Consider the following 14,494-nt stretch of genomic DNA (forward strand, 5'->3'; position numbering starts at 1 on the left):
CTGCAAATTGGAAGCTCAGGAAAGCTGGTGATATAGTTCTAGTCCAAACCCAGAGGCCTGAGAACCGGGGTAGCCAGGGGTGTAAGTCTCAAGGCCACAGATCTAGAAGTGCTAATGTCTGAAGGCAGAAGAAGATAGATGTTCCGTGTCCAGCAAAGAGCAGTTTCACCTTTCCTCTGCCTTCTTTTCTATTTAGATCCTCAGCTGATTGGATGATGCCCACTTGCCATCAGTTAGGTCACCTTTTTTAAGTATACTGAGTCAAATGCTAATCTCTTCTGGAAAGACCCTCACAGATACACCTATAAATAATGTTTTATCAGCCATCTGGGTATCCCTTTGATCAGTGAAGTTGACATGTAAAATTAGCCATCATAACAATCAGCAGATCATATGTGTAGAAATTGTACAAAGTGAAAACGCATATAATTATCCCTCAATCGAAAAATAAAACATTACCTGTTCCTTCAGAATTCTCCCTTGTTCCCCCTTCCAGTTTCAAAGGTAACTATTATTTTGACTTCTATCGATTAGTTTACAGGTATTTAAACTTCATATAAATAGAATTATACTATATATACTCTTGTGTCTGGTGTCATTTATGTTTTGAGATTCATCTATGTTGCTCAGTATAGCAGTAATTATTTTCATTGCCATATAGTATCTCATTGTGTAAATATGCTGCAGTTTTTCTATTCTATTCATCATATATTGTTGGTGGATGTTTAGTGTTTTTTTCTTTCTTTCAGATTTTGGCTATCACTAATAATGCTTATGAATTTTCATGTACCTGTATTTTAGTGCACGTTGTATATACAATTCTGTAGGGTTTATACCTTGGAATGGAATTCTTAGTTGATAGGGTATGTGGATCTCAGTAGTACCAGCGCCTGTCAAAGATAGTTTCAGAGTAGTTATAGCATGTTTATTATACCAGCAGTGTGTGAGAGTTCTAGTTCCTCCACATCTTCACCAATACTTGATATTTTCAGTTTTAAAAATTTTGGCTATTCTAGCGGTGCAGTATTCTCACATTTTGGTTTTATTTTACATTTGTCTGAAGGCTTATGAGTTTAAATGCCTTTTTGCATGTTTATTGGCTTTTTACATTGCCTCTTTTGAATTGCCTGTTCAGGCTTTTTGCCTATTTTATGAGGTCTTCATGCATTCTGATTAAGAGTCGTTTATCAGATATATGTATTGCAAATGTCTTTTCTTGCTCTGGTATGCCTTTTTACTTCTTTTTTTTTTTTTTAAAGATTTTATTTATTTATTTGACAGAGAGAGACACAGCGAGAGAGGGAACACAAGCAGAGGGAGTGGGAGAGGGAGAAGCAGGCTTGCCTGCAGAGCAGGGAGCCCGATGCGGGGCTCGATCCCAGGACTCTGGGATCATGACCTGAGCCGAAGGCAGACGCTTAACGACTGAGCCACCCAGGCGCCCCGCCTTTTTACTTCTTAATGGAATCTTTTGGTGAAGATGCCATCAATTCTAATGAAATCCAGTTAATCTTTTCCTTTAATTTAAATTTTTATTGTTATGTTAATCACCATACATTACATCATTAGTTTTTGATGTAGTGTTCCATGATTCATTGTGCATAACACCCAGTGCTCCACGCAGAACGTGCCCTCTTTAATACCCATTACCAGGCTAACCCATCCCCCTACCCCCCTCCCCTCTAGAACCCTCAGTTTGTTTTTCAGAGTCCATCATCTCTCATGGTTCGTCTCCCCCTCCGATTTACTCCCCTTCATTCTTCCCTTCCTGCTATCTTCTTTTTTTTTTTCTTAACATATATTGCATTATTTGTTTCAGAGGTACAGATCTGTGATTCAACAGTCATGCACAATTCACAGCGCTCACCATAGCACATACCCTCCCCAATGTTTGTCACCCAGCCACCCCATCCCTCCCACCCCCCCCACCACTTCAGCAACCCTCAGTTTGTTTCCTGAGATTAAGAATTCCCCATATCAGTGAGGTCATATGATACATGTCTTTCTCTGATTGACTTATTTCGCTCAGCATAACACCCTCCAGTTCCATCCACATCGTTGCAAATGGTAAGATCTCATTCCTTTTGATGGCTGCATAATATTCCATTGTGTATATATATCACATCTTCTTTATCCATTCATCTGTCGTTGGACATCTTGGCTCTTTCCACAGTTTGGCTATTGTGGACATTGCTGCTATAAACATTGGGCTGCACGTACCCCTTCGGATCCCTACATTTGTATCTTTGTGGTAAATACCCAGTAGTGCAATTGCTGGATCATATGGTAGCTCTATTTTCAACTTTTTGAGGAACCTAATCTTTTCCTTTATTTTTGTCTTTTTTGTGTTCTGCTTAAGATCTCTTCCCATACCTCAAGGTCATGAAGAAATTAGCTGATTTTCTTCTAGAAGTTTTATTTTTTGTGTCTTTCACATTTAGATTTATAATCTACCTTGCATCTAATTTTTATGTGATGTAAGTTAAAGATTTAGATTCATTTTTTTTCCATATGGATAACTAGTTGCTCCAGCACCATTTATTGAAAAACCCTTCAGTTCTTCTGTGTACTGCAGTGACATCTTTATCATCTATCAAGTGGATATATTTCTGTAAATCTGTTTCTGGATTTTATACTCTGTTGTACTGAAATATTTTTCTCTCTTTGTGCTGAAAGCCAGCATATATTTTGAGTTTTGCTTTTCACATTGGTCTTTTATTGACTTGTAGACCATGTAATGTAGTCCATTTACATTTAATGTTATCACTGATATATTTGAGTTCAAATCTGCTGTTTTTATGTTTGTTTTCTGTTTGTCATGGCTGTTCTTCTTCTCTATTTCTATTCTTCTCGGTACTTTGTAAGTCACACACTGTTTTATATTTTGTTTGGTGCATTACTCTATAGATTATAACATGCACTCTTGACTTTTTAGTTCTATAAATGAGTACTTTTACCACTCCATGGAAAATGCAAGGACCTTAGGATATTTTACTTCATTTTATCCCCCTTCCAATTTCTGTGCTATTGTTGTTGTCTGTTTTAATTCTGCATATATTTTATATTCACAAGACATTATTGTTGTTTTATGTCAGTGTCTATTTATTTTTTAAGATTTTATTTGAAAGAGAGAGACCCTTTGTACACAACCAGGGGGAGGGACAGAGAGAGAGGGAGAGGCAGACTCCCCACTGAACAGGGAGCCCAACCCAGCCCCATTCCAGGACCCTGGGATCACAACCTGAGCCAAAGGCAGACACTGTATAGACTGAGCCACCCAGGCACTCCATCAGTGTCTATTTAGATTTAGCTGCATCTTTACTTTTTCTATTGCTCTTCATTCTATACTGCATTTTCATGTTTCTGTCTGGGTTAGTTATCTTTCTGCCTGAACAACTCTCATTAGTATTTCCTTTCATTACTGACTACTAGCAATAAGTTCACTCAGTGTTTGTAAAAGTTTTTGTTTCCCTCTTTTTTTTTATAGGATATATTTGTAGTTATATATTTCCAGATCTATAGTCATTTTGTTTTTTCTTTTCTTTTTAAGATTTTATTTATTTGACACAGAGAGCATACTATCCAAGCGGGGGGAGTGGCACGCAAAGGGGAAGGGAGAAGCAGGCTCCCTGCAGAGCAGGAAGCCCGCCGTTGTGGGGCTTGATCCCAGGACCCTGGGATCATGACCTGAGTTGAAGGCAGATGATTAATGGACTGAGCCACCCAGGCGTTCCCTATAGTCATTTTCTTTGAACTCTTTAAAGATATAATTCTTGTGTCATTTGCTTTCCATTATTTCTGTTGAAAAGTCAGCTATCAGTCTTATTTTTTCCCCTTTTGTCTGTTTTTCTTTGTTTTTGGTTTGGTTTTCAGAAACTTAACCAGGGTTGCCTAAGTGTGGTTTTCTTTGTATTTATCCTGGCTAGGGTTATTAGAGCCTCCTGAATTGTGACTTGATTTTTCTTTTTTGTTTCCCCCCCCTTTTTTTTTAATCTTTGGATAATTTTGACTGGTGAATCCTCAAGTGTTGTTTCTGCCATTCTCTCTCCTCTCTCCTTTTAGGACTCCAGTTACATGTGTTAGATCTTTTCTCTGAGATCCTTGTGTTTCTTATGTACTTCTCTGTTTTTGTTTTTGTTTTTTAATCTTTTTTTCCTTTTCATTTGGATATTTTAACTCATTTGGGTAAATACCAAGGAATGTAGTAGCTGGCTCACATGGTAAGAGTATGTTTAGTTTTATAAGAAACTGCCAAATTGTCTTTTAAAGTGGTTGTACCATTTGCATTCACACCAACAGTGAATAAGAGAGTTCCTGTTCCTCCACATATATGTCACATTTGATGTTGTCAGTAGTTTGGATTTTAGCTGTTACAACAGGTGTGTAGTGGTATCATTGTTTTCTATCAAGTTTTGAATTTCACTTATTTCTCAGCCATCAAATTTCCATTTGATACATTCCTATAAATTGCTATACTCTGGGAGAAATTCTCTGTTTTTTTTTTGAACATATTAATCACTTGTTTAAAGTCCATACCTGAATATTCTCTACAAACCTGTGAGTCTGTATGTGTTGCCTGTTTTTTCTTTTGTTTTTCCAGTCTTTTGACCTTGACTTCAGGTATGCTTTATAGTTTTTGATTGAATGCTGGATGCTGTATACAAAAAATTATAGATGCTCTGGATGATGATATTTTCACCATAGCGTATTTAATTTTTTTCTTGGTAGACAGGTAGTCTAGGAGCAAATTACATTGATCCCATTAAAGATCAAGAGAATTTGCAGCATGGTTTCAGACTTTCTAAGAGTTAATCTATATTTTGACTTACTTTATTTTTAGGACATAGCCCTTGAAGATTTTAGTAGAAAGCTCTGTGTTTACTAAGACTCCTTCTCTTTGTTGGGTGCTGAAATTTAGTTTTTATCTCTCTGCATTTTGAGACTACGGACAGCTTTGCTTATCAATTTAGTCTCTTACCCACTTTTTGCTTAGTTTCTCAGCCTCTTGCTCATAAAATTTAGGAACCATAAATATTTTTAGGGGAAAAGTATCATAGAATGATCTGTTCTGTCTCTTTTCTCCAGGATATTGGACCATTCAAGTCCACATTGGTGATTCTGAACTTCAGATCTTGTCTCCTCGACCACATAAGATTGCCAAAAGCTCCCCCTTTCACTTTCTGCTGGGGTTCTCAGTATCTATACTTATGAATTAAGAAAAGGCTCAAAGGCAAAAAGTGGTTGAGACTGTTGAGTTTACCTGCTTCACTTTTTTTCAGAATCTTGGCACTTTAAATTCTTACTGCCTTGTATGCTCCCTGGCAGTTTTGGATATTCTTTGATTTAAAAAAAATAAATAAATACAGAAAGAAAATACAGTATTTTGCTATTATTAGTTATTTGCTCTCTTCATCACTATATTTTTTCCTAATTTTAATTATGAAGTTATAAACCAGATAAACACAAATATTCATATCAGGTGACACTTAATAGTCTACCCATTTTTCTTTGTTTAAGTAGTTTCTTGGCCCTTTACCTGGGATACAGGATTAACTCAAGGAAGTAAAACCCCTAGGAGGACCTAACTATTTCCTTCTTTCCACACTGCCATCAAGTGTTGATGATGTCTTTGTTTGTGGTTTTCACAAATTCTCTCATATGAGAGGCTACCAATTAAGAAATACAAAAAAGGATTTTTTGTTGTTCTTTTTCTCACCAGAGAAGATACTTTTCCTAGAACAGTATTAGTAGACTTCTTCTTATACCACTGGCTAGAATTGGGTCATATGCCCATACCTACACTGATCACTGACGAAGAGGAATGGGATTACTGACTGGTTAGAAGAATCATAATTTGTTTCTTAAAATTAGGGACAATACCAATCAAACAGAATTAAAATTCTGTTACCAAGAAAGAAATTGGGAGTACTGTAGGGTTAGCAACTGTTGGTGTTTTCCATATAGAGTCTGTCCTTGAAGGTAGTCTAGTTGAAGGTACAAAATGTGGAACAGCAGTTGACAGTTAACTATGTAAGTGTTAAATTGGGTGGTACAGATTTTAATTGTTACACTTCGAAAAAAGGATATTATTTTGATACTCCTTTAGGATTGCAAAGAGTGTTCTAGAAGGGGAGATATTACATGAAGTCCCAGCAATAGGAAAATCTATTATGGGGGCGCCTGGGTGGCTCAGATGGTTAAGCGTCTGCCTTCTGCTCAGGTCATGATCCCAGAGTCCTGGGATCGAGTCCCGCATCGGGCTCCCTGCTCCTTGGGAGCCTGCTTCTCCCTCTGCCTCTCTCTCGCTCTCTCTCTCTCTCTCTGTGTGTCTCTCATGAATAAATAAATAAAATCTTTAAAAAAAAAAAGGAAAATGTATTATGTTGTGAGACAGTAAATGTTCTTTTGTAAGATAGTGATATCCTTTCTTTCAGCATAGCTGATATGGTCCTGTTTACAGCGATTGGAAGGGTAACTCCTAGAAGAAATGGGGGCCTCAGATTAGATCTACCCTCATGGCCTAGGGCAGATGCAGATGTCAGAGGGAAGAGCTCGTTTCTGTGTCTGCTTAATATCTGGGGAGCATTTAAGTGGACAGTAGGACAAGCAGTTGTGTATTAAATATTCTTTCATGACTCCATTTTTTTTTTTTTTTTTAAGATTTAATTTATTTGACAGAGAGAGAGCACAAGCAGGGGGAGCAGAAGAGGGAGAAGCAGGCTCCCCGCTGAGCAGGGAGCCCAGTGCGGGGCTCGATCCTGGACCCTGCGATCATGACCTGAGCTGAAGGCAGTCACTTAACCGAGCCACCCAGGCACCCCTGTATCTTTTTAGTATACCAAAAAAAAATAAGGAGTTAATCACTGGAAAGTACTGATAGTGTTTTGGCATATGTGTTGAATGAAGATATGTTTAGTGGCTTTTAAGTTGTAGACCTGAATTTACATCCTGGCTCTGCCAGTTACTACCTCTGCAAGTCACTTAGCTTCCCTATGCCTTTGTTTTTTTCCTCTTTAAAGAGTAGTAGTACTCTCTAAATGATTGCTCTGAGAATTAAGTGTGTGTAGAGACTTTAATACATAAATAATGTATATAGAATCTTTAGCACAGTAACTAACTCATAGTAAAGACTCAGTGTATGGTAGCTGTTTCTGTTTTCTTCTGTGTTCCTTTTCCATTGGATATTGGATTCTGTCTTCTGGCAGATATAAAATATTTTCACAAAGGACACCTAACCTCCACTTGTCATTAAGAGGCCTTCTAATGGCTTCTATTCAGTCTTAGGCTTTGTTAGGCTCTTCAGTTTCCTAAGGAAAACCGGCTGAATGTAAATAAATAGCTCTGTTATAATTCCAAAAGATAATTCTAAAATCACTGCTATCTGATGTATCGCAAACCCTCAGCAAAAAAAAAAAAAAAAAGATAAAAATAAATTAAAAACAAATACACACACACACTGGTGACTTCTGAAGCCTTCTGTTACAATCCATCTCTCCAAAATACTCTAAAATATATCAATGAATCCTGCCGGAATATCATAAATAATTGTCTATACTATATATTAATGATGCCTCCAGAAGCAGTGTAGCCCAGCAGACACCTTGATTTTAGACTTCTGACTTCCAGAACTGTAAGAAAATAGATTTGTTTTCTTTTAAACCACAAAGTTTGTGATAATTTGTTACATTAGCAGTAGGAAACTGATACATATATATCATTTAAATAATAATAGGCATATTATTATGAAAAGTTTCAGCCTTATAAATACCCTGAAAAAGATCTTGGAGATCTCCAGGGGTCTATAGAACACACTTGACCCCACATTTAGAATTCTGTTTTAAGATAAGCCAGCTACAAAATGCACATTGGGTAACTGAGTAAGGTGACTTGTATTATAAGCTTTAAGAGTGGAAGGGCTTATATTAAAAGGGCAAAATCTTTACATATATAATGTGAAGTCATTTCTCTTAAAATATTGTTTTTTAAGATTTATCTATTTATTTGACAGAGAGCGAGAGAGAGAGATCACAAGTAGGCAGGCAGGCAGGCAGAAGGAGAGGGAGAGGGAGAAGCAGGCTTCCCGCTGAGCTCGGAGCCCGGTGCGTGGCTTAATCCCAGGACGCAGGGATCATGACCTGAGCCGAAGGCAGATACCCAACCGGCTGAACCAACCAGGCGTCCCTTAAAATATTATTTATACATGTACACACAACTTTGGAGGGAAATACACCAAAATAATGATTTTACTCTTGGTGATGGAATTTGGGTGCTTTTAATTTTCTTCATGCTTTGCAGTGTTTTCCAAATTGTCACCAGCTTGGCTACAGATCTGTAAAACTGAGCTGAAACTTACAAGGAATTATAAGGCGTATTTGTTAATGTAGGAGGATAGAATATATTTCTTTAATAGTTTGTTGACTTGCTTTATAACTTTTAAATATTTAATCACATGGCAAATGGGTCTTCCTTTGTACTCTTGCTCTGGGCCTTGTAAATGTTAGGGTTGGGCTTGTGCCCAGCTGTCACATATCCAGGTCTTTGAACATGTTTCCTTTGCCCATATACCAATTATTACTTGTACTTTGCTTCTCACGTAGACCTCACTCCCTCTGGAAAGCCTCACCAGACTTCCCAGGTTTGGGCTAGGGGCCTCACCTATGTAGTTAATTGTATTGCTTTTACTGTGTGTGCTTACTTGACTTTCCTTACTTGCCTTTTTCTTTATAACCTGCCCTCCTCCTACATTAAGCCGTACTTTCAGTATAATTATCCCAGTAAATCTTGTTGGCTTGTATGTCGTTTATTTTTCTGCCTACATAGTTTTAGAGCTGATCCATTATGTATTGATTACATATTTTAACTCTTGATAAGCAATCTTATTTTCCTTATTTCTAAACTTTGTGAGGACGGGATGTTAGTATATCATGGACAGCCACATATGCTGTTTGTTTTATCCTCCCCTCTTACAATGCCTAATATACTGGCATGCACAGAGCAGAAGCTCATTAAAAGTTGCTGTTTTATAAAAAAATCTATTTTACCATATTTGCCAATCATCTTTTATGATTCTTAGGAGTATTTTTTCCTTTTTTATTTATTGAATTAATATGGCTATATAGAGAAAAGTTTTGGTTTAACTGGACACCTAGGAAGCTTACAGTAGGATATTCAGTGGAGTAGCAGGAACTATGAATATACCTATGTTGTTACAGCTGTATTGCAGAGGGGCCCACCACAGTGGTGGTGTGGTCTGAGAGGAAGAAGGCACGGGATAGAAGATACTGCCTCTATCAATATCTGGCTGCCTGACATTACTCATTGTCATCACTTCTATTTCTCAGTTTTCTTATCTGAAAAATGAATGCAAAATATCTATTCTACCAACCCAACTCAGCTCCGTTTTTGAAACAAAATAAGATAGTAAAAAGAAAGGGTGAAAGTGTTGCTATTATATATGAGGGTCATTTGTGGCAATTTTGGCTTGGGTGCTCAAACTTTAAAATTATTTACACTTTGTGCAGCTTTTAGATTACATCATGACATTCAGGTAGATTACTCTGGGTTCACAAAAGTCTTAAATGGTTAACTCTAGGACTTAATAATGGATTTCCCTGGAGAGATGCTGATTCTAGAACTGGGGAGGGAATATACAAGATGAGCCCAGATTATGTGTAGTAGGAGAAGTAAGGAAGTGTCAAAAAAAACCCAAAAAACAAAAAGAGAAGGATGAGGGATTATCCAAGGAACACAGGAACTAGCCTGAAAGAGCTCCAAATAGCCAAAACTGGAACCATTTGAGCAACAAAATAAATAGTGCACATTTGGATTGTAACTAAAGTATAAAATAAATATAAATAAACATGTAAATATGATGTAAATAATGGACATTGATATAAATGATCGAATGAATAAATAAATGGAGGAAAAGAGACAAGTCTCCCTTGTAGAAGAATTCCAAATAATTTATGTAAATAGGGCACCTGGGTGGCTCAGTTGGTTAAGCCACTGCCTTCGGCTCAGGTCATGATCCTGGAGTCCCGGGATCGAGTCCTGCTTTGGCCTCCCTGCTCAGCAGGGAGTCTGCTTCTCCCTCTGACCCTCCCCCCTCTCATGTGCTCTCTCTCTCTTTCATTCTCGCTCTCTCAAATAAATAAATAAAATCTTTAAAAAAATAATTTATGTAAATATTCCACCTTCATGGAGGAGGAGCTTACTTCCTACCTCCTTCTCTCTTAATGGAGGGCTAGACTTACTGACTTACTTCCACAGAATAGAATAGGAAAAGAAGGGGAAGATAGTAACTTTGCAGTGGAGAAATGTGGCAGACACTACTGTAACCAAGTAATGAAGGTTAGTATCACCAGTGATGTCATGTGGATATTACATACCCCTAAAATGTGACAGGAAAGACACTTCACCTTTGTGATAATTCTTTTCAAAGACCCATAAATTCCACTAAAAGCACAAGAGAAACAATAGACAGACCTGTACTGGGGGGGATATTTTGCAGAACACTTAACCAGTCAAGGTCATGAAAAATCAGGAAAGACTGAGAAATTATCATAGGCCAGAGGAGTTCAGGGAGACATGTTAAAATACATTGTGATATACTGGAATGAAACCTGGAATAGGAAGAGGACATTAGTAGAAAAACTGGTAAAATTTAGATAAGGTCTGGAGTTTACTTAATAGTAACATACCATTGTCAGTTTCGTAGTTTAGACAAATGTACTTTGGAAATTTAAAATGTTAACAGTTGAGGAAACTGAGTGGGATGTATTTGGGACCTCTTTATACTGTCTTTGCAACTTTTTGTAAATCTAAAATTAGTCCAAAATTAAGTTTATTTAAAAAATTAGTTGGGAAGAGTTAAACTTTTAAATAATGAAAGCAAAATATGTTTGTTGTAGGAAATGTGAATGATAAAAATATAAGGTAGTAAATGAAAATCTTTCATAATCCTACTACTCATAGATAACTGATAATTTTGGTATTTTATTCAAGACTCAATTCTATGCATATTCCATTTAGCAAATAATTATTAGGCTCCTTTTGGGCCAGACACCATGCTAGGTGCTTGGTAATTGAATTGTTGCTAGGGTAGAAAGTCTGAATGCTGCTAGGATAGTTGGAGTTGGTTGATTTCTGTGAATAAGAATAATGAAGTTCTCAACACCATTTGTTGAAGAGACTGTCTTTTTTCCATTGGACATTCTTCCCTGCTTTGTCGAACATGAGTTGACCATAGAGTTGAAGGTCCATTTCTGGGCTCTCTATTCTGTTCCATTGATCTATGTGTCTGTTTTTGTGCCAGTACCATACTGTCTTGATGATTATAGCTTTGTAATAGAGCTTGAAGTCCAGAATTGTGATGCCGCCAGCTTTGCTTTTCTTTTTCAACGTTCCTCTGCCTATTCGGGGTCTTTTCTGGTTCCATACAAATTTTAAGATTCTTTGTTCCATTTCTTTGAAAAAAGCGGATGGTATTTTGATTGGGATTGCATTAAATGTGTAGATTGCTCTAGGTAGCATTGACATCTTCCAGTCCATGAGCATGGAACATTTTTCCATTTCTTTGTGTCTTCCTCAGTTTCTTTCATGAGTATTTTATAGTTTTCTGAGTACAGATTCTTTGCCTCTTTGGTTAGATTTATTCCTAGGTATCTTATGGTTTTGGGTGCCATTGTAAATGGGATCGACTCCTTAATTTCTCTTTCTTCTGTCTTGTTGGTGTATAGGAATGCCGCTGATTTCTGTGCATTGATTTTATATCCTGCCACTTTACTGAATTCCTGTATGAGTTCTAGCAGTTTTGGGGTAGAGTCTTTTGGGTTTTCTACATGAAGTATCATATCATCTGCAAACAGTGAGAATTTGACTTCTTCGCCGATTTGGATGCCTTTTTTTTCTTTTTGTTGTCCGATTGCTGTGGCTAGGACTTCTAATACTATGTTGAATAGCAGTGGTGATAGTGGACATCTCTGCCATGTTCCTGACCTTATGATATTTGCTATGGGTTTTTCATAGATGGCTTTTATGATACTGAGGTATGTACCCTCTATCCCTATACTCTGAAGAGTTTTGATCAAGAAAGGATGCTGTACTTTGTCAAATGCTTTTTCTGCATCTATTGAGAGGATCCTATGCTTCTTGTTCTTTCTTTTATTAATGTATTGTATCACATTGATTGATTTGCGGATGTTGAACCAACCTTGCAGCCCAGGGATAAATCCCACTTGGTCGTGGTGAATAATCCTTTTGATGTACTGTTGGATCCTATTGGCTAGTATTTTGGACAGCCACATGCAGAAGTATGAAACTGGACCATTTCCTTACACCACACACAAAAATAGACTCAAAATGGTTGAAAGACCTAAATGTGGGACAGGAGTCCATCAACATCCTAAAGGAGAACACAGGCAGCAATCTCTTTGACCTCAGCCGCAGCAACTTCTTTCTAGAAACATCTCCAAAGGCAAGAGAAGCAAGGGCAAAAATGAACTATTGATACTTCATCAAGATAAAAAGCTTTTGCACAGCAAAAGAAACAGTCCACAAAACCAAAAGACAGCTGACAGAATGGGAGAAGATATTTGCAAATGACCTATCAGATAAAGGGCTAGTATCCAAAATCTATAAAGAACTTATCAAACTCAACACCCAAAGAACAAATGATCCAATCAAGAAATGGCTAGAAGACATGAACAGACATTTTTCCAAAGAAGACATCCAAATGGCCAACAGACACATGAAAAAGTGCTCAACATCGCTCAGCATCAGGGAAATCCAAATCAAAACCTCAATGAGATATCACCTCACACCAGTCAGAATGGCTAAAATTAACAAGTCAGGAAACGACAGATGTTGGCGGGGATGCGGAGAAAGGGGAACCCTCCTACACTGTTGGTGGGAATGCAGGCTGGTGCAGCCACTCTGCAAAATAGTATGGAGGTTCCTCAAAAAGTTGAAAATAGAGCTACCCTATGACCCAGCAACTGCACTACTGTGTATTTACCCCAAAGATACAAATGTAGGGATCCGAAGAGGTACGTGCACCCCGATGTTTATAGCAGCAATGTCCACAATAGCCAAACTGTGGAAAGAGCCAAAATGTCCATCAACAGATGAATGGATAAAGAAGTGGTATATATATACAATGGAGTATTATGCAGCCATCAAAAGGAATGAAATCTTGCCATTTGCAATGATGTGGATGGAACTGGAGGGTATTATGCTGAGCGAAATAAGTCAATCAGAGAAAGACATGTATCATATGATCTCACTGGTACGAGGAATTCTTAATCTCAGGACACAAACTGAGGGTTGCTGGAGTGGTGATGGGTGGGAGGGATGGGGTGGCTGGGTGATAGACATTGGGAGGGTATGTGCTATGGTGAGCACTGTGAATTGTGTAAGACTGCTGAATCACAGATCTGTACCTCTGAAACAAATAATACATTATATGTTAAAAAAAAAAAGATAGTAGGAAGGGAAAAATGAAGGGGGGGAAATCGGAGGAGGAGATGAACCATGAGAGACTGTGGACTCTGAGAAACAAACTGAGGGTTCTAGAGGGGAGGGGGGTAGAGGGATGGGTTAGCCTGATGATGAGTATTAAAGAGGGCAAGTACAGAATGGAGCACTGGGTGTTATATGCAAACAATGAATCATGGAACACTACATCAAAAAACTAATGATGTATGGTGACTAACATAACAAAATAAAATTTAAAAAAAAGCATGATGAGATGGTTATACCATGAATCTTCCTGGTAAAGGGTTTTTTAGAAATTCTTAAAATTAAGTTAGTAAAATACTACCACTACCAAAAAAGAAAAAAAATACTACCACTAGCATTTAGTGGCTGTCTATTGGAAAAAGGTCAAAACTCTTTAAATGGTCTACTCAGAATTATTTTTAGAAATAAATAATTCTAAGGTTCATGTGATACTTAGTCTAAGCAGTGTCATGTTCTTAATAAATTTGACACTCTTTGTATTCTGTTGCCAACTGCCTTGTAAACATTTTCTGCACCTGCATCTCCAGGTCACTTCAGTCAGAGCAACCTATTTCACCTACCTAATATGTGTGGAGTAAGGGATTTCCCTAATTTGTGTGTTTGTGTAAGAGCAAGGTAATGCATTTAGGGAAAACTAACCCATACTAAGTTTATGAAGTGCTGTAATTGAAGATGTTACTAATGAACAAAGAAAAAGAACTTAGTATTATAATACTAATACTTGATAAAAATAGCCTAAAATACCAATGGAAAGCCAGCCAAATACTGACTATCATCACTAAGGTCACTGGAGGGGCGCCTGGGTGGCTCAGTCACTTCAGTGTCCGACTCTGTTTTGGCTCAGGTCATGGTCCTAGGGTTGCAGGATCGAGCCCAGCATTGGGCTCTGAGCTCAGTGGGAGTCTGCTTGAGATTCTTTCCCTCTGCCCATCCCCCCCACATATGCACACTTGTGCACACTCTCCTTAGAATAATA

At 37.7% G+C, this 14,494-nt stretch overlaps 1 protein-coding gene across 2 annotated transcripts in view; it reads left to right on the top strand.

Annotated features, from left to right (window-relative positions):
* Window positions 1-14,494, top strand: part of CLCN3 (chloride voltage-gated channel 3) — a 91,550-nt gene that overhangs the window by 13,145 nt on the left and 63,911 nt on the right. The window lies entirely within an intron of this gene.

Source organism: Zalophus californianus, chromosome 2, assembly GCF_009762305.2.
Source record: "Zalophus californianus isolate mZalCal1 chromosome 2, mZalCal1.pri.v2, whole genome shotgun sequence".
NCBI lineage: Eukaryota > Metazoa > Chordata > Mammalia > Carnivora > Otariidae > Zalophus > Zalophus californianus.